Source organism: Hyaena hyaena, unplaced genomic scaffold (genome assembly GCF_003009895.1).
Source record: "Hyaena hyaena isolate Hyena2069 unplaced genomic scaffold, ASM300989v1 scaffold_976, whole genome shotgun sequence".
Taxonomy (NCBI): Eukaryota; Metazoa; Chordata; class Mammalia; order Carnivora; family Hyaenidae; genus Hyaena; species Hyaena hyaena.
In genome coordinates this window covers 400214-424030 of record NW_024081610.1, presented here as the reverse complement: position 1 = coordinate 424030, position 23817 = coordinate 400214, and the positions used below count along the sequence as shown (strand labels likewise).

Below are 23817 nucleotides of genomic sequence, written 5' to 3'. Positions count from 1 at the left end.
TGGCTGCTTATGAGCAGTGAAGTTGGTTGCACCAAAGTACATAGGAAGTCATCTTATTCTTCACTTTCCTGCATTCACAGAAAAAAGAAAAAGCCAGTTTTACTTACGAATGTCCTTGATGAAACATTCAAATTTAATTAAATCTTAACAATGGGTACTTCTTTTTTTCAATAGTGTGTATGAGAGAAATGGGAAGTACACATGAATCATTTCTGTTGTACACTGCAGTACAATGGTAATCTGGAAGAAAACCACTGTGTGAGTTTGTAGGTCGCTTTTCATACAACATCATGTTTCTTTGACGAATGACAGAAAACTATAGTTATTCAGACTTGGGTACTTGTCAATCATTTTCTTAAAAATAAACTCTGTGAGCTTGTGTCTTCAAGTAAAACAACTGAGAATATATACTGCCACTGATAACATTTGAGCATTCTTTCAAGTGAAAATTAGAATTTTGAAAAACTAAAATTTCCTAATATTAGCTCAATTGCTTCTACATACTTAAAGGATATTCATATGAGATCAGAGATAATAAGTAAAATTGCCAAAAATATCACATAATAAAATGTATCAATATTTGAAAGTTGATAAAAATGTCATGCACATCAGTATTTTCCAAAAATAAAATCCTGTGTGGGGAGAAGATCCATTAAAAGCACAAAATGACCAGTGGATTTTAATGTAACAACATGTGTAAATTTACTGACACAGTTTTCAATTTCACATTGGAGCTAAAATTTAGTAAACTACCCCTAAGTTTTAGTGGAGTATTAAAGATGACTATCCAAAGTTATTTTAAAGAGTCATTAAAGCATTCCTTCCTTTTCCAACTCATATCTGTGTAAGACCAGATTTTTTTCACATCTACCAACTAAAACAAGATTGTTCTAAATACAGAAACAGATATGAGGAGCCAGCTGACTTAAGTCAGACATTAAAGAGATTTACAAAATTATCAAATAATGCCACTCTTTGCATTAGTTTTTAATTTGGAAATATTATTTCATAATGCTTTATGTTTTCATAAAAATATGACATTTCCATAAATGGTTTTGTAATCAATAATTAAAATTAATAATTTAAAATCTGTATTAATTTCCACTATGGCAAATTTTAAGGGGAAAAAAGCAAAAGTTCTTTACAATTATTTTTAATAGTGTAATGGGGCTCAAGACTAAACAGCTTTAAAAAAAAATTTTTTTTACAGTTTATTTATTTTTGAGAGAGAAAGAGAGCAAGAGTGCATGAGTAGGGTAGGGACAGAAAGAGAGGGAAGAGAGAATCCCAAGCAGGCTCTGCACTGTCAGCACAGAGCCCAGCATGGGGCTTGAACTCACGAGCTGTGAGATCATGACCTGAGCCAAAACCAACCGACTGAGCCGCCCAGGTGCTCCAAAACCAAAGAGCTTTTAAGAAGAGTTGCTTTAAGAATCTATACTTTCCTCCTACATCAATCATTTGATGCCAACATCGTCCTCAAGGGGTCGCCCTAATTCTAACCCAGCCAGCCAGGGCTCAGATTGGCATTTCTAATGCACACACCTGATACAATACTGACCAGTAAGCAACTCTTCAATAATGGATCTCTATCCTTACAAGGAAAACTCCAACTCTGTGACAAGGTGTAAAAGGCCATCTTGGTCTAGTGCCAGACTATCTCTAGAATTCACTGCACCTCCCCTCCTCTCATGCTACACAGAAGGGTATGCCAAATACTTGTATACCTCTCCCTCTTGCCCTTATAGCCATTTACTTGAAATAGCTCATACCTCCTACCAAAGACATTCATTTTCTTCACTTTGGGATTTTTGCCAGTATAATGTCCAAGAAGTGTTTCTTCCTGTTCTTGAAGCTTAGGGAGAAAATGAACCCTTCTTTCTTCTGAGCCTTTTTTGTTTCCTACATTTGCATTTCTATCATGTTTCTAACCCTGTGCCTAATGCACATGAACACACAGACAACTGGGTTCCCCTTAATTTGAGAGGAAGAAAAACCTTTGCCATCAATGTTAGCATAAGTGGATTGTGCTTTTCAGCTGTTATTCTTGGGTAGCTCAATACATATATAGTTATTTAGATATTGCCTTTAAGCCACAAATTTGCCCTGTTTTGCCATACTCTGTAAACCACAGTTCTTCTTTGTCACTGGATCCCTATTTATACTTTGTCTGATGTTCAGCCTATTTTTAAAGATAAATACTTCTCAGGCTTTTCTATGCCTTTGGTCAAATTCCAGCGTGCTGAAATAATGGTTCCCGTCCACTTGGTATAGGCTGATAGCTGCTTTTACAGAGAGTATTTACTGAGTGAGTATTCATCACTTGGTCATAGCCAAAAGTCCTAGCCTTTGATACTTATTTTAAAATGATCTATCACTTGTTACCTTTTTTAACATTCAAGAAATACTCCAAGTGTGTTTAGTCATTGCTCTATTAATTGCATCATTGTATATAATCAGTAAATGGTGCTTTATTGTGTTTAATGCTGTCCTAGTAAGGCATGTTTGGGTGCTCTCTGAGAACCTTGAATTGTGAGGCGCCTGGCATGTCTTCTCTACAGAGCATTGTAAAAGGTGTCCTATCCTGCCAAGTGCAATTAAGGTGTATTAGATTATTATTTGAGTATGTCTGTACATTAGGTCAGAGACAAACTGAAGGGAGTTTGGAATAACAATAAAACTAATAAGGAGACTAAAGGGAGAGTTTGAAAGGAAACCTGGCTGAGATATATTAATCAAGGAGTGAGCGGAGGTAATCATGATTTCCTTCAACCAGTAGTTTCAGAAATCAAATACCCATTTCTCTTGTGACGTTATGTGAAAAATACAATTTGACAGCCTGAGCTATGTTATGGTGTATCTGGCATCAATCCACCCTTGAAATACTGAAACCCATATATTACATACTCACAGATCTTCAACACATGATGCTTTAAAGAGAATACAAATTACACTACTATTATAAGTCTATTGAGATTAAGGGGGAAGTTTTAGATCCAGACTTACCAATAGAATGACCAAAGACTGCTTCAGAAAGATGTCATATAAGGACTCATATAGGACTCAGTGAATACCATAGAAAGTCCCTCAAAGATGGGAAGAAGGAGGTAGGCTGCCTAAGGTTTACCGGACTTAAGGAAAGACTTGGTGGCACTGAATTCCTTCGCTTTTCTTATTGCCTCTCATATGTGCCAGACAGAGCATTTGCATAACACCCAATGTGGAACAGTTAGCAGGTATGGAAAGAAAGGTCCCAGGAAAATCCTGTTCCCTCAAACCAAAAAAACAAAACAATCTTTTTGTCAATACCTACCCTACTCCAGCCAAATGTCAATAGCCCCTGTCTCTGACAAAAGAAAATCTTTAAGATCTAGGACCAGGCAAAAAAAAAAACCACAGTCCATTAATGGAAAAATAATAATAATAAAATGGACTTAAAAACGTTAAAATGTTAGCTTGACAAAGAACTCTGAAGAAGATGAAAAGACAAGCTGCAAACTGGTAGAAAAAGTTTATAAACCACATATCCTACAAAGAACTAGCATCTGGGGTCTATCAAGAACTCTCAAAACACATTTAAAAACCAATCAATTCAATTAGAAAATGAGCAAAAGATGTGAACAGATGTTTCACCGAAGAGGATATACAGATGAATAATAAGCACGTGAAAAGGTGTTCCACATCACTAGGCATAAAGAAGATGCAAATTAAAAATTCTTTGTTATCATGTGTCAAATTTTTTTGCCCAGTTTTGATTTGGTGTTCTGTTTATGACTGCATTGTGAGAGCTTCTGGAGAGTCTTTGTTTAGTGTTCTATTCTGAAAACACGTCCTTGACTAGATACGTGTTTCGCAACTATTTTTTCTCCCTTGTCTTTACTTGTTTTTACAGTGTCTTTTCAAGAACAAAAGTTTTTAATTTTGCTATAGTTCAGTTTATGAAGTTTTTCTTTATGAATTGTGCTTTTGGAATTGTACTTGAGGAGTCTTGATAATCCAGCGTCACAAGATTTGTTTCTATATTTTGTTATAGGTTTTTATAGGTTTAAGTTTTGTAGTAAGTTTATTTTTTATGTGATGTGAATGAGAGTCAGACATTTCTTGTTTGTTTCAGCATGCGTGGAAGAATAATTTAGAGAGGTTTTATTTTCAAACATTTAATTCTCTTCCCTGAACAAAACCATTTCTCTTTGAATCTTGACAAATCTATAAAATAATGTAAGCCTGTGAATGCAATATATATTGCTTTTTCTGTAATAAGAAATGGATATTTCCATTACTTACTTACTGGTATCATTAGACTTCCTAAGGATAAATCAGGTTGGCATTTCTCTGCTCAACATTTGGAAGCCTTATATCCAGACTGTATTGATACTTACTATCCTACAACACAGTGATTGTTTAAGACAGATGTAACTGTGGTATCATGCTTGTTTCATGATACATGCACATTATTTTTGTTGCCTTATGTTAATAGTTATTTTTCCTTTCCTTACGGTAATACAGCCAAATCAAAACTGTATTTCTGGTCTCTCCTCGTACATCTTTTGTCTACCCTATCATAGAGTACATAGGCAAGTTTCCTACAGGCAGGGCCTTTTTATGAGATGGATTTTAGACAAATAAGCTCAAGGAATTATAGCATGTTCAAATGTCCAAGGCTATCTAGTAGCCAAAAGAAATAAACAGATAAAAGACGATGTTGTGAACTGATTTTTATTCCAATTTACATTTCTAGGTCATTTGTTTTCTTGACAAAGCTGATGGCTTAAGGCAGAACGGGACCCATTGAATTCTCTGCAGTGAAAACTGCTATTTCTCTTTTTGAGGACTAAAATATTATCTAACTGGGGCTGAAACTTGAAGTATTAAATTAAAATGACAATGTATGTATTTTTACCACCACCAAAAATAAATAAATAAATAAATATACACACACACATACACACACACACAAGTATGAAATGAATGGTATAACATCAAGCAGAGCTCACTACCAACACAGAGGTTTTGAAGACCAGCTGTTAATGAAAGATTTGGTGATCAAGATTTGTGGCAAAGAGTAAATTTAATGGATGTGGAAGCCTTCTTTCTGTACTCTTCTATGACTGGAACTTCCAAGTCCTTCTAGTAACAAGGACTTTAATTAAAGTTTTGGTTTTGATCTATTTCTTGTTTCTCCTCTCCACAACTCAACTATGTAAACATTTCCTAAGAGCCAACTCTAATTACAGAATAGGAAAGTACAAGGACTGGAGAAACTAATTTTCACTGAAGGACAAGGAAGTTTTCTGGGAGAAGGGAACTGAGCTTGGTTTTGGAGGACGGGTTCTGGAGAAACTTCCATGGCACTGAAAAGGGCATTCCAAAAAATAAAACAAGGACAGCGTGCTGGAAAGTTATGGACATTTTCCACTAACTTAAATTATAAATTATCACAGATTGTTGATCTGGGAAGGACTTGGGAGTTCACGGATTCCACTGGTCTACCAATTGCGTGACTTTTATCCTAGGAGTTGACAGATGTGACACTACATCATGGAAACAAAAGGGAGGTTTTGATTTTTCGTAAAAATATACTGTGCTAAAATTAAAATGTCAAAACAGTAGTCTTTCCCAGTCAGTTTATTTTACACACAAGAAAGCAACCCAATTGCAATTTTATGTACACAGATATCCTAAACAGAAGGACTGCTGGCCATAAATTCCACTGCAGGTTATGTTTATAAATGTGCTAGAGTTCTAGGGGGGAATTTCATTTTCCAGTAATTCTCAAGAAAGGGGAAATCAAAGTCCTTTTTGATCAAAGTGCTACATGATAATAACAAGGAAAGATTAATTTCCCAAGGTTATTTTATATAATATAATTTATAAAACACATGGTTCAAGACTATCGAGAACAGAAATGATGATCTACTCACCAAATTAAGAAAAGTATACTGGAAAAATATATTTCTAACTGTTATGATAGGAATAAATTTATTGCCTGTCTTTAGAAATACATTCATTAATTCATTGCTTTGAAAGATAATCAAGTGAAGGATACTTTCTAATGAAGGTTAACAATGGAAGAAAATTTCACAACTGAAGACTGGAAACTGAAAGAATTCTCTTAAGTTCTAAAATGAATCAAGTCGACTCAGATATATGATTAAGAAAATTTTATTATGGAGATATACTGTTTTGTTTTTTTTTTCTTTTTTACTTGTGGGATCTCTAGATTAAGCCTTTCTAAAGAATCATATGGTCAAGTCAATCAAATAAGATATCTGGTGTGATTTCCTTCCACATTTGGCTGAGTGATCAGACTGAACTGATCTTCATCAGATCAAAATACATGACCAGAGTTTTCCCCCATTCTTTTGAAGACCTTCTTTGCAGTTCTGAAAATAGTAGCCAGAAGCAAAGAGAAGTTCATATTTTCTTTCAAATTTTATAGAAAAAATAGAATATATCTTTTGAACAGTAAACATTATTTTACATAGCCAGCTATGTGAAAAGAAGTATTCAGGTTTAACAAATAGTCTTATTAAAAAGACAATCAATAATAAATATATGCTGAACTTTAAAAACCTTTATTATAAAATAAAGGGATGTCTTTATTTTATACATTTTTCTTAATGTTTACTTATTTTTGAGAGAGAGAAACACACACACAGAGTGCGAGCAGTGGAGGGGCAGACAGTAGGAGACACAGAATCTGAAGCAAGGTCCAGGCTCTGAGCTGTCACCACAGAGCCCGACACAGGGCTCAAACTTGCGACCATGAGGTCATGACCTAAGCCGAAGTCAGATATTTAACCGACCGAGACACCCAGGCGCCCCTATTTTATACATTTTTAAAGTTAAGAAGCTCAATCTACTTTTATCTCTTTTAGTCATATTAAATTTCCACAAAACAATGCACTAGGAGACCTCAACAATGGCCTATTTTCTTGCCAATTTCTGTTATAATTTACAAATTTCAAAATAAATAAACCACTGTTGCAGTGTGAATTTAGCAGAGTACTATTTAAAATCCAAGATATATCTTCCAACGTATTAAAAACTATAAATATTTGGGGTGCCTGGGTGGATCAGTCTGTTAAGTGCCGGACTTCCACTCAGGTCATAATTTCACGGTTTGTGGGTTCGAGTCTCGTGTCAGGCTCTATGCTGATAGCCCAGGGCCTGGAGCCTGCTTCAGATTCCTTCTCTCTCTCTCTCTCTCTCTCTCTCTCTCAGTCTCACTCTCTCTCTCTGCCTCTCCACGACTTGTGCTCTCTCTCTCAAAAATAAATAAACATTAAAATATTTTAAAAACCAAAGAAACTATAAATATTCAAGTATTCGCTATCAATCTTTTAAATCTCAGAGCTTTACTTCCTTACTGTTAAGATTACTAGTTTTGATATTTAATCTTCACTCTGTGAGAATGTGATACTTGCCCCTAAACTTAAATTTCTGAGGTTCAAATGAAAAGAAAACTCAAACACTAAGTTTAGTTTAATTAGCAAAAAGTTAAGTTCTGGCGGCATTTATTCTAACAATGCTTACATCTAAGTAGTTGAATTGATTACTTTATTTATTCAGAAAGGAATACTCCCAGAGATTTAATTACAGTGTACAACTGAGTATTTTCAGATTTATACTATGTTTAAAAAGGTAAACCTATCTTAATTCAAATATCATCCATTTACCATGTGTATATATCAACTCTTCTCATACATAAGTCTCTATGTCTATATGAGCATTAAACAGTTGGGTTCACATATCAGACATAAAGAGGATATTTATATTGACACCTTAATCCATAATTAAAATTATTTATGAAAGGTTTGATTTTATTATCAGCTGTAGGAAAAGGGAATACATGGACTAACCCAGTTCATATCACTATTTTTTCTCCCTCCACTGATTACTTGTTCCTTACAGTTTTATTGTGGCCTTACCAGTTATTGCTTATATTTACTAGCTGTTTTCTTGTCTCCTCATCCTCTATCAAGATTTAAATGTGTGTGAATTCAAGAAAGTACCTGTATGCTTTAACATCCCATTAGACACATTTTATTCACATTAATAATATCCAATTTAGCAATGTAGCAATTTGGGAGGTAAGATATTGCCTAATGAAACATCATCAACATATTATCTTCCTCCTCACTTATTCTGCTTTGCTGTGTGTTTCATTTCATTCATTTCTCTTGTTTTATATGTTTTACTACCTAATAATCTTTCTTCAAAATGGAGAAAATTATAACTTAGTAGGAAGGTTTCAGGGACAGAAAACAGCAAAGATGACCAAAAACATACAGGATGGAAAGTTTTTTAATTGTTCTAGATCTTAGATTGATTTCCATTATTTTCTTTTTTTTAGTTTTTAAATGTTCTTGTAAAAAAGAAAGCCTTTGTTTTCTGATTAAACACAAATGTAGTTCAAAGGAAAGAGTAAAATGATTATTTCAGAAATAGCTGTTCAAAAGATGTATCTAAAATAATAAAGCATATGGTAGTAAATCAAAGGGTACACATTTACAAATTGAAACATGAAATCCCAATTACAATACATTGCATTGCAAAGATGCCAGTTTTTGTGAAACTAATTAGTCTTGTATAATGGAAAACTATAATTGAGTCTATATGGTTATGAGGGATGAAATTGAAACCAATTGCATATTTCCTGACATTTATATTTCTAAATTATCAAACATAATTGTTTTTTTTTTATTTTTGCAGGTAATTGACTTGCAAGTTTTATCAAGTTGTTGGAATATATTCTTGCTCTGAAGTATTTTCATAATCCATATTCCAACAATCCCTTCATTTTAGACTTCATAGCGTGTTACAATTTTAACCCATTACTTAGCTGCAAGGAAATATTTTTACTAAAAGGGAAATACTTTATGGATAAACTAATGGAATATTTCATCACACTTTCTCATAGATACAAGCAATCCTTTTTATTATATCATTAATATAAATATTCAGATGGGGCACCTAGGTGGCTCAGGCAGGTAAGCGGCTAACTTCAGCTCAGGTCATGATCTCACCATTGGTGAGTTCAAGCCTCACTTTGGGCCCTGTGTTGACAGCTCAGAGCCTGGAGCCTACTTCTGATTCTGTGTCTCCCTCTCTCTTGACTCTTCCCCTGCGCGCACTCTGTCTCTCTCTTTCTCTTAAAAATAAATAAACATTAAAAATAACATATATATTCAGAAATGTTTAAAAAGGGGGATTATTAACTGTCGATCTGAAATCATAATACTCTCTAATTATGCACTGAAATCAAAATACTCTAATACTATTGGAACTCTTACGCGATTTTGTTTTATAAAGCTGTGAAATTTTTATTATATTTGACATTTTCTAGTCTGAAAATGTTAAAAAACAAAATAAAACTAGGGGCACCTGGGTGGCTTAGTCACTTAAACATCTGACTCTTGGTTTTGGCTCAGATCATGATCTCAGGGTTTGCGAGTTCAAGCCTCCATCAGCCTCCTTGCTGGCAGTGCAGAGCCTACTTGGAATTCTCTCTCTCTCAAAAATGAATAAACTTAAAAAATTTTTAAAAATGTTTAAAAAGAAACTGAAAGAACTGAGAAAATATCATCTATTTGAAAAGAATCAGAAAAGAGAAAGTGAAATATTACTACAGGTTACAAATTCAAAGAGGATCAAATTAGGTAATTTATATTTGAAGGAAAATAGGGAAATTTTTGAGAGAGAATTATTTGATTAAATTGGCAAGCAAGTGAGGCCTTATTAAGTATTGTATTGGTCAACTAATGAGTGACCAGAATCTATAAAAGTTTCAAAAAATTTCAGATAACAGAGGAATATGCAAAAAATGTTTATTTTGCATTTACTCTTCTGATTCCAGTGCACGTCTTGAGTGGCTCTGCCTTTCACAATCACACAGAGACCCAGGCTAGTGGAAGCTATGCTGACTTTTGTTAGTATTTTTTATCTGGATCATGAGTTCACCTTGTTCATTGCAGCAAAGAAGAAAGAATCCTCTAAGTAAAAGCTTTATCCCAGAAGCAAAGCTCATCATTTCTCACAGCCCATTGGACAGAATTAAGAATCTATCGCTGGGTTACCATCAAGGATCAGAAAAATATAGTCTTCCCTAAAGATCCAGAAGGAGAGGAAAATTAGATGTTAGTGAGTACTAGTGTTCACCACTGCATTAGATTAGAAATAATTCTATTATATTCTAGGTGATGAATTACCATTCTCTGTCTTAAAAATATTTAACCAATTTCAAATACTCAAAATTTAATTGTTTCATTTTAATGATGCATCCATTTTCAGTCTAAGTAGTAGGTCTTTTATAAAACAAATTATGATAAAATTATATTATTGGCATATATTTCCATTTGAATTTATTATTTCAAATATAAGTTGTTCATCTAAATTTGTTGCTGTTCATTTTGTAATTTTTGTGGGACAATTCTTATTGTAAATCTAAATTTAGTAAAAGGAATTCTGAGTATATAGTAATAGAAAAAGTTCAGTATAAATATCTTCATTTACACATAAAAAATTATGAAAAAAATTAAATGGAGTCAAGTAAATTATGACTATCAGATAAACCCTATTCAGATATTAAAATCATAATCATGAAAACTTAATTGGAAATATAGAGTCAATTTAGAGTAAGTTGGAATTAAGCACAATATGTAATTGCACGGATATGGAAAAAATGAAAAGAAATTCAGAAAAACAGTAGGTATATGATGAGTCAGAAGAATGGTAGAATTTTAAGTGAATTTTAGTTTTTTTAATCATCTTTTTGGTATGATGCTTACAAAATGAAATAATATAAAATAATAATGTTTTTATGGTTCTGAATATATCTGTTTGGCAGACACTGATGAAAATTCTATCAGTTACACCAGCATTTTCTAATAAGTATAGTGATAGAAACAATTAACCAGTAGTATTTATGGAGTGATTACTATCTTAAAAACTTTAAATGTAACGCTTTAAATATATTAACTTACTTAATATTAATATAACATAGCAAGGTGAGCTCCATTATTACTCTGCTTATGTGAATAAGAAAACAGCTACAGAAAACTGCAGTCACATGCCTAAGTTTACCAAATTCATAGGTGCTAGGATGTAGGCATAAACACTGTCTATTTTTTTGCCACCACATACACAATATCCCATAGCTTACTGCAAACAGAGGTTACAGTGAATAAATTCACATTAGAACCAAAAATTATGCCAAATAAAATTAAGGAGGTGGAGAAAAAGTGTAGGAGAGGCAGAGGAGTGACAGGAGATCCAAGAAGTAAAGAAAAAAATAGATTGAGAAGATAGAAATACTTTTAAAACTATTTCAAAGCATGATTTTAATGGAGTTTTAACATTATATAAATAATATAAACTAAAATATAGTGGACAGTTAGGTCTTTTAATATGTACTAAAGATTTTCTTTTTCTAGGGGCGCCTGGGTGGCTTAGTCGGTTAAGCGTCCGACTTTCGCTTAGGTCATGATCTCGCGGTTCGTGGGTTCGAGCCCCGCGTCGGGCTCTGTGCTGACTGCCAGCTCAGAGCCTGGAGCCTGTTTCAGTCTGTGACTCCCTCTCTCTCTGACCCTCCCCTGCTCACGCTGTTTCTCTCTCTCTCCTAGAAATAAATAAAACATTAAAAAAAAAATTAAAAAAAAAATAAAGATTTTCTTTTTCTAGAAGATTTAAGCTTTCATCTTGTTTCTTTCAGAAAAAAAGTTTACTTCATTTCGCTCAGCACTGTTAACACCAGATTTTATACCACAGCTTCAGATTCATACACAATCCTTTTTTGAACTAGTCATAGGCTTCTAATTCTATTGACAGGTTACAATGCAGACTCTTGGTTATTGCTCACCTCAGTGTGAGAGCCTTATCACGCCTCCTCCTGCCGTTATTTCCCCTTTGCCACATCCCTGTGTGTACTCTCTCCCTTCCTCTCTCCTCCACTAATCTCTCTCTACACATGAACATTCATCCTAAACTCTTTCTGAAACATACTTCCAAATGAGTCATTGTGTACATGAAGATCTATGATGTCATTTTATTTCTTGCTGAATTAGTCAATATGTGGTTCGACATGCTTCATCTTTTGATCCTTACCCCTAAATCTAGGATCTCCTTCCACCTTTATTTCATCTCTCTCATCTTCCAGCTAAAATGGGGATACAACATTGTATGTATTATATTAACTTGATCAGGCTCTGACATAAATCATAATTTATAAGCAAAGGACAGATTTTGTTATTTTTGCTAATTCTGCTTATTTTATAGTAAAGAGAGTATCAAATAAGAAAAATACATTACTTTGTCAGTTAGCTATTTCTTCATACCAAATAACCCCAAAGCTTAGTGGCTTAAGATAACATATAAATTATCTTGTAATTCTGCATTTAACTGAGTGGTTTTATAAATGTAATTTTTTAATGTTTTATTTATTTCTAGGAGAGAGAGAGAGACAGCGTGAGCAGGGGAGGGTCAGAGAGAGAGGGAGTCACAGACTGAAACAGGCTCCAGGCTCTGAGCTGGCAGTCAGCACAGAGCCCAACGCGGGGCTCGAACCCACGAACCGCGAGATCATGACCTAAGCGAAAGTCGGACGCTTAACCGACTAAGCCACCCAGGCGCCCCGGTTTTATAATCTAGATGATCATGGGTGGGTAGGTTCTATTGCATCTTCTCACGTTTCTGTTATCAGCTGCTCGGCGGTGAGGCTGGATGATCCATGAAGTCCTCACTCACACGGATGGTGTTTGGTGAACTGTGTTCCCACATGTGCTGGTGTCCCTCTGCTGCCCTCTCATCCCCATGCAGGCCCCTATATTATTCAACTGGTGGCTAAGGTTTCCACTTTCAATAACAATAACAAAACAACCTCAATGTCCAATATATTTCAAGCATCTGTATCCACTATTTTCCTAAAGCCCCATTGGCCCAAAAAATCACATGGTCAATCCTGATTTAAGGGCTGGTAGAGTCAGATCCAGCTCTTGATAGAAGATTAACTTTAATAATTTATATCTATTCATTTCATCTAAATTGTCAATATTTTTGCATAAAAATTGAGAATATCCCTTTATAATACTGGTGGTATTACTATGAGGATTTATTCTACCTCTATTTTCAAAGATTGGTACTTTTTTAACTATACAGAGACCAAAGAATTATAATTAATCCCATGGAGTACATTAACTGAAATCACATAAAACAAAAAACGTATGGGAGCAGTTTTCAAGTAGTCTGGGTAGTAGAACACGTACACACGTGTAATAAACACATACACATGTGTAATAAACACAAATAAATTTGTCTACTAAAGAACTCCTTATTCACAGATGTAACCATAAACTACCTTTTCCAAGGATACTATGTAGTTAATGACAACTGGACACATTTTTTAAGAGGAACGGGATAAAAACTGAAATTTGATTAACATCATTCTGCTGCTTTCTCTACCAACACTGTACACCAAGTGGTGGGACATGTAAAGACAGATATGGCCGCTTTGATGAAGCACAGCTCTCCACCTGTAGCCCACATCCAAGAAATCCTATTAATTAATCCCCACCTATTGCCAATCATTATTCTGCACATACACTGTTAGTAAGGGAAATGACAGTTCAGGATGATATTAAGCTTAATAATGTTCTAAACCAGAAAACATGAGGTTCTGACAATGAAGTCTGTCCAATTTTTTCACATTCTTCTCTATTTTTTAACAAAATGGGTCATTCATTAGAGCCGTAGGAACATTTTTACACTGAAATAAAATTGCATAATTTAAAGTATCATATAATTTCTAAAATCTTATGAAGTGCTTCACTGAAGCACACATAAGTGTGAATTTTTTCATGCCAATAATTTAAAATTTTCATGATAATCAAAAGATGATATTCGTTTTATATACATCTGTCCATGCATATATTATGTCTTTTCCTATATTTGTTGTGTACTGTAACACTTTTTACAGTGATAGTTTTCCAGGTTATTGGTTACTAAATTCACAAAAATACAGAAATAGATGTGACATACGAGATAACAGATTATGCTATGAATGTTCAGGCTATGAATTCTCTGCTAAGGATGATGTATGACTCTGTGATTCTATAAAACACTAAGATACTATAATAACAAAGTATCTTTTATTACAGACTTAATATTTTTATTTATTGAACCCTTATTAGTGTTAAAAATATAGATATGGTCTAGAATATGTATATGATAATGATAAAATACAAACTCCTTAAAATCAGCTTCAACCAATATCTTCATCCCTACATGCACACAAGCACTTTTCATTTCAACCACAAACTACTATCAAATTTATCTCACTAAACCATGTATTCTTACTTCTTTAATTTGGGGGGCAAAGAATATATTCATTTATTTATTGAAGGCCTACCATATTCCAGAAACTGTTCACAAAACTGAAGTAGACAAACCAACAAATAGAAAGCAAAAAACAAAACAAAACAAAACAAAACAAAACACCTCCATTGGGGCACCTGGGTGGTTCAGTTCGGCTGAGCGACCAACTTTGGCTCAGGTCATGATCTCACAGTTTGTGGGTTCGAGCCCTGCTTCAGGCTCTGTGCTGACAACTAGCTCAGAGCCTGGAGCCTGTTTCAGATTCTGTATCTCCCTCTCTCTCTGACCCTCTCCTGCTCATGCTGTCTCTCTCTTTCTTTCTCAGAAATAAAATAAAAAACATAAAAAATTTTTAAAAAGAAAAAGAACCGCTCCCATCAATCACATTAGGAGTTCAAAAGAAAAATGTAAGCTGGAGATATGAATTTGGGTATCATCACCATAAAAATAACATTGACTGACTGATTGAGAAAGAGAATGAGTCGGGTAGGGGCCAAGAGAGATTCTTAAGTAGGCTCCACATTCAGAGTGGAGCTTGACACGGGGCTCTGTCTCACAATTGTGAGATCCTGACCTGAACTGAAACCAACAGTCTGATGCTTAACTGAGTGACCCACCCAGGAGCCTCAGCATATAAATAATATTTAAATGCATGAGATGTAATGAAATCACCAAGGGAGTGAGTGTACAAAGAGAGGGAAGAAAAGGCACAGGACTGATGTAAAGTCTCCAGTAATGAGACTAGTAGACAACATGGATGAGAGGTCACAGTTAGGTAAACATTTGTTGGGTGTAAAATGCTAGAAGAATGAACTAGAAGGAAGAGGGAATAATCAATAATGTGATGTATAAAAATGAGATCATGGAATGGTTATAGGTTTAGGAATTGACATGTTCTAGGGTTTAGCCAAAGGAATGACTGGGGATTAAAGAAACTGAGAGGCCAGAGAGGGCAGAATCCTCTCCACATGTATTCTAAACACCAAATAATGAAACATAAATAGATTTGGAGGAAACAATAAAATAATTGTTTAAAGTCAGTGAGAGATGAAACAAATGCTCAAATATTTCTAAATTTTAACACTGAGAAGAATTGCAGTGATGAAACAAAAGACAGGGGGGAAAAAAGCAAAAAAAATCAAGATTGTGGACAGAAAATAGAAGGTGAGAGGTACCAAACTATCAATGAGGAAACAAAGAAAAAGTACTCCACCTTTAAACCCAGTGGATATAGGGGTATAAGGAAAACAAATGCCCTTTGAAAGTATCATTAGTGGAGATCCAGGTTCTGTGTAGAGTAAAATGGTAAGGGAAATGGTCAAAAAGGAGGTTGACAAGGTCTTGCTACTGACAGACCATTCATTCAAAAGGGGGATGGTGAGAAGGGGATTGAAAAAGAAAAAGGCTTGTTCAGGATTAGATGACAAGCAGGAGACCATCCAGGAGGTATGAGAAAGTCTGAGGCTTTCTGTGGCAACTGCAGAAGTATCATGAGTTGAATCCTAATAGAATCAAGTTAAATCGTTTTAGCAAAAGTGTGGTCCTTGTGGGGTGTGAAGCAGCGAGGATCCCAATACTCAGGGGTAAAGACCTTGTCAGATGCTGTGTAGACAACGGCTATGACTGTGAGTTCCCACGTACCCTCTGTTGATGAAGAAATGAATCTCCCCCATCTCTGAAGGCTCAGTTAAAATGTTGATCTATCTTTTCTGACAGTCACAAAGAAGCCAACTAATGTCCCCTTTGTGTTTCCTTAGCACTCTGTTAATTCAGCTATCACTATATGTGCCTGCCTGACTTTCCTAGTAGACTGTGAGACTCTTCCATAAAGGATAATTTAATACCCTTAATTGCTAGCATAGTGTCTGGCAAATACTTCCTCTCAAGAAGATACTGTAGTTGCTAGGTGAAAGAGTATTTTAAATCAGGACTTCTCAAACTCTAATGCAAACACAGATCACATAGGGATCTTTTAAAATGCAGATTCTGCTATCATGGTTAGGCCTAAGGTTCTGCATTTCTTTCTTACTTTTTTAATGTTTCTTTATTTTTGAGAGATAGAGTATGAGCAGGGGAGGGACAGAGAGAGGGAGACACAGAATCTGAAGCAGGCTCCAGGCTCCGAGCTGTCAGCACAGAGCTCTATGAGAGGCTTGAACCCACAAATTGCGAGATCATGACCGAAGCCGAAGTCAGACACTTAACCAACTGAACCACCCAGGTGCCCCTGAGGTTCTGCATTTCTTAAAAATGTGGGGCCTGATCTCACAACCATGAAGTCATGACCTGAGCCCAAATCAAGAGTCAGACACTTAACTCACTCAGCCACCCAGACTAACCTGAGGTTCTGCATTTTTAATAAGAGCTCATGTGGTGGGGTGCTGCTGTTGGTCCTAGGCCATACTTCTGGATGCTGGCTTTTAGAAAATATCAAATGGTAGGCATTTAGACACTCAAAGACGTAATATATATCTTATGAGAAACATGTTATATATTTTATATGCATAAGATATAACATGTATTAAAACAGAATTACATTTTAACTTTAACAACTTCTTATCAATTTATGCCCTTGCCCAAAAATATTATATTTGACTTGATTTATAATTTATACACAGACACATAGTCTTTCTTATTCAAGCCCCTAATAACTTTTATCTCTATGGAATTATAAGGCATATATGTTCTCTGAACACTTTTCTTTTTCTTAATGTACCAAATCCAAGGTCCCGTCCTGTTCTGATCATTGAATGTTCAACCTTCAGGATTAAATTTTATTTTTTATCTCGGCTTTCTTTTATGATCTCTCTGGCTTTTGTTAATATGCTATTGTCCTAAGCTTGTTACTTTTTCTATTAATCCTTTTTCTCTCTCATATCATACTTTCCCTTAGAATGTTAATTCATTATATCTTATATTAAACTTGCTTATTTTCAACACCAAGCTAATTATTTCTGTATTCAGTGTTTGCATTGTGAAAACATGAAAAACATGATGCCAACAAATTTGAAAATGTATATTTAATGGACCAATTCAGGGAACATCAATAAGATAAATGGCTGAACTTGCATAAGAAATGGCTGAAATCCCATAATAGGCAAAGTTGGCAAGAAGATACTGGATTACTTTCCCACTAGTCTCTGTAACAAACCAAGAATATCCATGTTGTCAATTTCTATCAGACATTGTACTAAAGATCTTAGTTGGTGGGAAAAAAATTTTTTTGAAAGAAATATACTGAAGGCATCCAGATCAGAAAGAAAAAGTAAAATGTTTTCATTTGTAGGGGATATGATCCTGTACATAGAAAATCCTAAGGAGGAAAAAATAACTCTAGAACTAATAAATGAGTTCAACAAAGTCACAGGATACAAGTTCAATATTCCAAATCTTTTTACCTCTATATACTAGCAACAAACAATCTCAAATAAAATTAGAAAACATTCTATTCATAATAGCATCAGAAAAATAACAAACTACTTTGGAGTGAATTTAACAAAAGAAGTTTAAGACATATATATTGAAAATTATAAAACATTAAGAAGACAATTTAAGATCAAATAAAGGGAGAGACATTTTATGTTCACTGATTGGAAGGCTTAGTATTGTCACAATAGCAATTACCACCAAATTGATCTATAAATTCAATGCAATCTCTATCAAAATCTCAACATCCTAATTTGTAGGAATTGAAAAGTTTATTCCAAAATTTATGTGGAAAAACAAAGGACCTAGAGAAGTTAAAACACATCTGGAAAAAAAAAAAAACCACACTGGATTATTATAGTATTTGATTTTAACTACTTTAAAATAATGCAAACAGTGTATATAATCAGAGCATTAATAGATCAATGGATCATATTGGGAGTTCATAAACAGACCCTTACCTTAAGGTCATTTATTTTCAACAAAGATGCCAACACAATTTAAAAAGGGATAATTTTATAAATGGTGCTGGGACAATTGGATGTACACTTGCAAGGGAAAAAAAAAAGGAGGTGGAAGAGAAAGAGAAAAGACTTTTATGCACACCATATACAAAACTTAACTCAGAAAGGATCATAAACCCAGAAATTATACTTCTAAGAACCTATCCAAGAAAAATGTTTCAAAGTTCACAAAAACATTCATGCAAATGTTCACAGATATATTAATTGCTTATAAGAGCCCAAAGTGGAAATAATCTAAAAACCTGTAAGTGATGATTTAGAGAAAAAAATAAGAGGGAGTACACCCGCAAAATGCAATAATATTCAATAATTTATTTTTAAAAAGCACTGATAAATGCTACAACCTGGGTGAATCTCAAAAATATTATTCTAAGTGAAAGAGCTGAGTATATACAAAAGAATATATACTATACATTTCCTTTTGTATGAAGTGATTAGAAAAGAGAAACTTACAGAAACAGATACCAAGGAGCAATTTTCTGTGGCTGATAATGGGAGTAATAAACTATAAACAGGCAAGAGGCGGCTCTCAGGGTGACTGAAATGTTAAGAGTAACCAACCACTTGGATTTACCTCAGATGGAAGTGTGTCCTGGGACGTGGTACTTTGGGTGTTAATTTACTAAAATCATTGAATTGTGGACTTTCAACAATTGACTTTAATGAATATAAATTGACAAACAGAACAAAAAAGGTGTTAAAATAATGAAATGATAAAAATACTGATAAATTTCAAAAACAGTATCTTGAGGGGCAGTTGGTTTGCTCAGTCGGAGCCTGCTTAAGGCTCTCTCTCTCTGCGCCCCCACATGCACACATGCTCTCTCTCTCTCTCAATATTTAAAAAATAATATCTTAATTATTAAGTAAATACATCAATTTGTAGTTTGCAAAATTCACCTTAAACATCAAAAAGGAGAAAAGAGTTTCTCAATATATTGAAGTAACGATAAAAAATAAAATTTAATTTTGTAGTTGTATTCATTTTTCTAGTTTAGAAAATTGTATATTAAAATCTTAAGAAAAGGCAAATTTACTGTTTATGTTATATAAAAACAAAAATAAACATGTCGATCCAATGATAAAGATAGTACTGTTTGTAGGGCATGTTGACTGTTTGATAAAGTCATTGAGCATTTATCCTATTAACCCATTTTTCTAAGTGGAAATATACTTTGTGTTAAAAAAGCTGTTGAAATACTTAACTCCCTCCATCCCCCCCCTTTTTTTTTTACAAAAATTTAATATGTAAAATTTAGGATTGGCCTTAGTGAGCCATTTTCTTAAAATTTTAGCATTTAATTAAATGTATTTTCTTTCTTAGTATACAAACAAGTCATGGTATTTCTTTAAATGTTTGCTTATTTGTTTTGTGAAAGAGAGCATGCTCGATGTGCAAGTGCACAATCCAGGGAGGGCAGAGAGGGAGGGAAAGAATCACAAGCAGGCTCCAGCACAGTGGATCCCAGGAACTGTGAGATCATGACCTGAGCTGAAATCAAGAGTCAAACACTTAACTGAGCCACCCAAGTGCCCCAGACCATGGTATTTTTAAATAATTTTATTTTACTGTTTAAGGAGGAGAGATTAGAGTATACAAACACACTTCATCTCACACTACTCTATAAATCTCTCATGGATTATAAACATTATGGCCAGACGCATCTCATGCTTTTAGGCTACCAAAAGAAAAGCATAATCACAAATGGGCATCTCCACCAGAACTTTATTGTAACCACCCAGAAGACCAGAGTTTAATTAGTGCCATGTTTCAAGGAATCCCTTTTTACACATCACACTCTACTTCCAATGACAATATTAAAATCCTAACCCAGTAAGAAGTACGAGGGAAATTAGAGATGAAAAGAGTTTAAACCAAGTATTTGTTCATCCCCACTATCTTCAGAATGTGGCTGACTGACTGGAGAAATACTTAGATGGGTTAGAAAGAAATCCTAGTAGATTCTGAAAATATTTCTAGAGGATTGCTGAATCTACAAATCTATTTGTGAATCTTAGAATCCAGTCTCTCAAAGGAATATACCTTGGTTTGTAGTTTAGAAATAGTTGAAAGAGTTATTAACATGAATATAGACAAAAATTTTCTCTTTGTCAAGATTTCTTTTGGCTAGAAAAATGGTAGAGAGAAGGGAGTCTGTAACAGCAAATTTTTACCAAAAAGCTCTAACAGAAAGCGATTAATCAAAAGGACACTCTTTAAAATAATGGTAAGTTTACTGCCTTCCAGTCTCCTCCACCAACCTGCTTTCAGCAAGGTTTTATTTTGAAAGAAAGAAAGAGAGAGAGAAAGGGAGGGAAGGAAGGAGGGATAAAGGGAAGGACGGAAGGAAGGAAGGAAGGAAGAAAGTCAAGAGTGAAAGAGAGTGTTGGGGGAGGAAAGGGAGTAGAGGGGACAAACTAACTGTAGAAAATAAAGATGCTACATATTTTGATATTTGAATATCATGTACAAAATTTTAACCAAAGTTTTCAAATCCTAGAACACAAGATGCTGCAATGTTTTAAAAAAGATTTTCTGTAGAGAAGAAAAAAATTGTGTAAGTAGCGGCAGAAGGAATCAAAAGAGATCCCTCATTTGCTAATGACATTATGATTTTTCTCTTTTAATTCACTTATTCTCAAAGGTCAACAAATTATTTTCCCAAACAAGTATTTATTTGTAATAGCTAAATCTCTTTCCAGTTTACCTATTTTTCCCTCATCTCACTGCTACTTTTTGTTGCTTCCATTTCTATACCTCTCTCCCTTTCTTCCCTGAAATTGTATCGGCTATGTTATCAACTTGCATGGGAAATTTTTACTCAACATGATATTCTGACAAAAAACTGATTTATGGGTTATCATGAATCAGAAAAAAATCTCTGAGAAGATGAATGAATGTTTGTTTTTCCTAGGTCACACCACAGGATGCATGGGAAAGCACAGGATGGGGTCAGAATTGGGACTTCCCCAGAGTTCTAGAAAGCTCACTGCAGTATGAAGAACCCTATAGACTGGTAGTCAAGAAAAAAGTTATTTTACTTTTCTTGCCTAATGTACAGTCAAATATGCCTGTTTTTCTCTCTTAACTTTAACATTAATTTATAATTATTATGTTCTGGTTCATTTTGATATCCTTAGCAGCACACCCAACAACTTCTATTCTTCTCATTATATACATGTCACAAAAAGCTGAGATGAGAAGATATTATATTAAGGTTTTTTATTAAGTAGAACATTAGTTTAAATTCTCTGAAGTGTAATCATGCACCTATTAATTTAATTAAACTGCACATTTTGGGATAAATCAGTGAGGTAAAATTTAATACTATGAAACATACTATTTTTAATTTCTAAATTTTATGTGACTTAAAAACATACTCTCCTAAAATCAGCAATCAATTTGATAGTCCCAAAAGTACTTAAAAATCCCTCATTTTAATAAGGATGTTACGGTACACTGCTTTTAGAACCTAGTGGCAATTTTATTCATTATTTTATGAGATGTATCGGGAGACATATATTTACCTCTAATTTCACTAGAATCATGTTAGAAGTCTTTTCACTATTAAAAAGAATTCACGATAAAATATCTGTACCTTGTCAAAACAAAAAGGATGAAACATTCTAAGCTAACAAATGATATGTATCATGATATAATCTAGATGCTTTTGTGGTATACTGCTTGTGTCTGATAGAGATCTGAAGCACATAAATAACTAATATATGAACTTACGCTGTAAATAACATACCTATAAATATCCAAAGGATTTTTGAAAAGAAAACCTGAAAAGCAGAATAGAATTCAATTCTTTTCTGTTTTAAGAGTAGCCTGTCATCAGTCATATTACAAAGGAGACAAGATTCTAACTCAATAGAACTAACACAAGTGACTGACAGAAACATTCATAATGCAAAACAAACTTCTTTAGACAGATTTATGAAGTAGATCAAATGTCTTTTTTTTGTGTCTTCAGCCTTTTATCTTCTTCACACTATATGCTAGAGCACTGATTCCACTATTGTTATTTCCAAGTTAAGAAACCACAGATAACTCAGGGTTCACTTTTTAAAAATATGAGATAAAGAGAAAGGTAAGCAAACCAAAGTTTCATATGCATTTAAACAGTAATAACTATAGACTTGTAAGTGCAGCTGATAAATACCAGGAGAACCAAATAAAACCAGGGCAATTTTTATACAAAAAGATCTTCCTGAACTTGCTCTATGCAGGTGAACCTCAGGAATTGCTGGACGTTGTGTGCATTTCTTCATGGTATGGAATCCTGCAAAAACCTCTCCTAAGCAAGAAATTAAGATTCTGGCTGCCGGAGTGCATCAATCTGGGTCAAATTCCCTGAGAAATGTCTGCACACATTTTATCACTGCAGTTGCTATATTTTGCAGTCAAATTGCTTCTTCAAACTTTGCTACAATTCTATTCAGCAATTTCACTTTACTCTTCCATTCTAATCCAATCTTTTTCCTCATCAAAAATATTCAAATGGAAATTACTCCCTAGTTCATCTTTTCTGAAGTAAATCTTGTTGTGCCTATGTTATGCTCATACTTCCTCATGAAACTCATTGTTAGGGGGATGAATGTCTCAAGAGAGTGGTCTTTACAAAGGGCATAACCTGCACACTCTGAATAAATGAGAAACACTAGGCTCCAACCCAGATCTTTTCAATCAAAATCTTCACTTTAACAAGTTCCTAAATGATTCTAATGCATAGTAAACACTTAATTGTCCAGGCAAAAAATATACAGATATGAAGTGAGCCCCATCTTCTAGAAAGCTATTGAAGCAAAATGCATGCAGTAATATAAAAAAATATTCTTTATGTGAATATAGATAGAAACATACTAACATGAAAGATGATTACCAATCTGGGGGTGGCAGGCTATCATATTTATGTGAAACTGAAAACAGAAAAATATTTATGGAGATAATCATAGTAAATATATTTTAACCAGTAAATATAATATTATTAAATAAACAAATGTAGATATTTCTCATGTAATCAAGTGGGTGGTTAGCCACAGGGAATATACCCAAGTATGTACATATGTATAGAAAATTAACTATATAGATACTTTTGTAACTATTTAAGAACATATTGCACATATTACATCACTTTACCTTAAATATTGTGTGTCTTAAGAATGATGGTATTCTTTTACATAACCATAGTACAATTATTAAAATCAGAAAACTTAATATTGTTGCAATGAAAGTATCTAAACTATATTCCATATAAAATTTTCACACACTGTTGCAAAAATGTGTATTATAACTATTTTCTTCAATCCCATCCAGGATTATGCATTAAAAGTAGTTGTTGTGTTTCATTAGTCTGCTGTATGTGGAGCGGGCTCTTAATTTTTTTCCTTTTTTAATTTAAATTATGATTAGTTGACATATAGTGCAATATTGGTTTCAGGAGTAGAATTCAGTAACTTATCACGTACATACAACACCCAGGCTCATCAAAAC

General features: G+C 34.0%; 1 long non-coding RNA gene across 1 annotated transcript; it reads right to left on the bottom strand.

Moving 5' to 3' along the window:
- LOC120223279 lies at positions 1–23248 on the bottom strand. Its single transcript, XR_005526259.1, has 3 exons — positions 23192–23248; positions 9964–10108; positions 1–68 (listed from the first exon to the last, which is right to left on the bottom strand). It is a non-coding gene; the product is annotated as an uncharacterized LOC120223279 (long non-coding RNA).
- Positions 23249–23817: the final 569 nt, after the last annotated feature.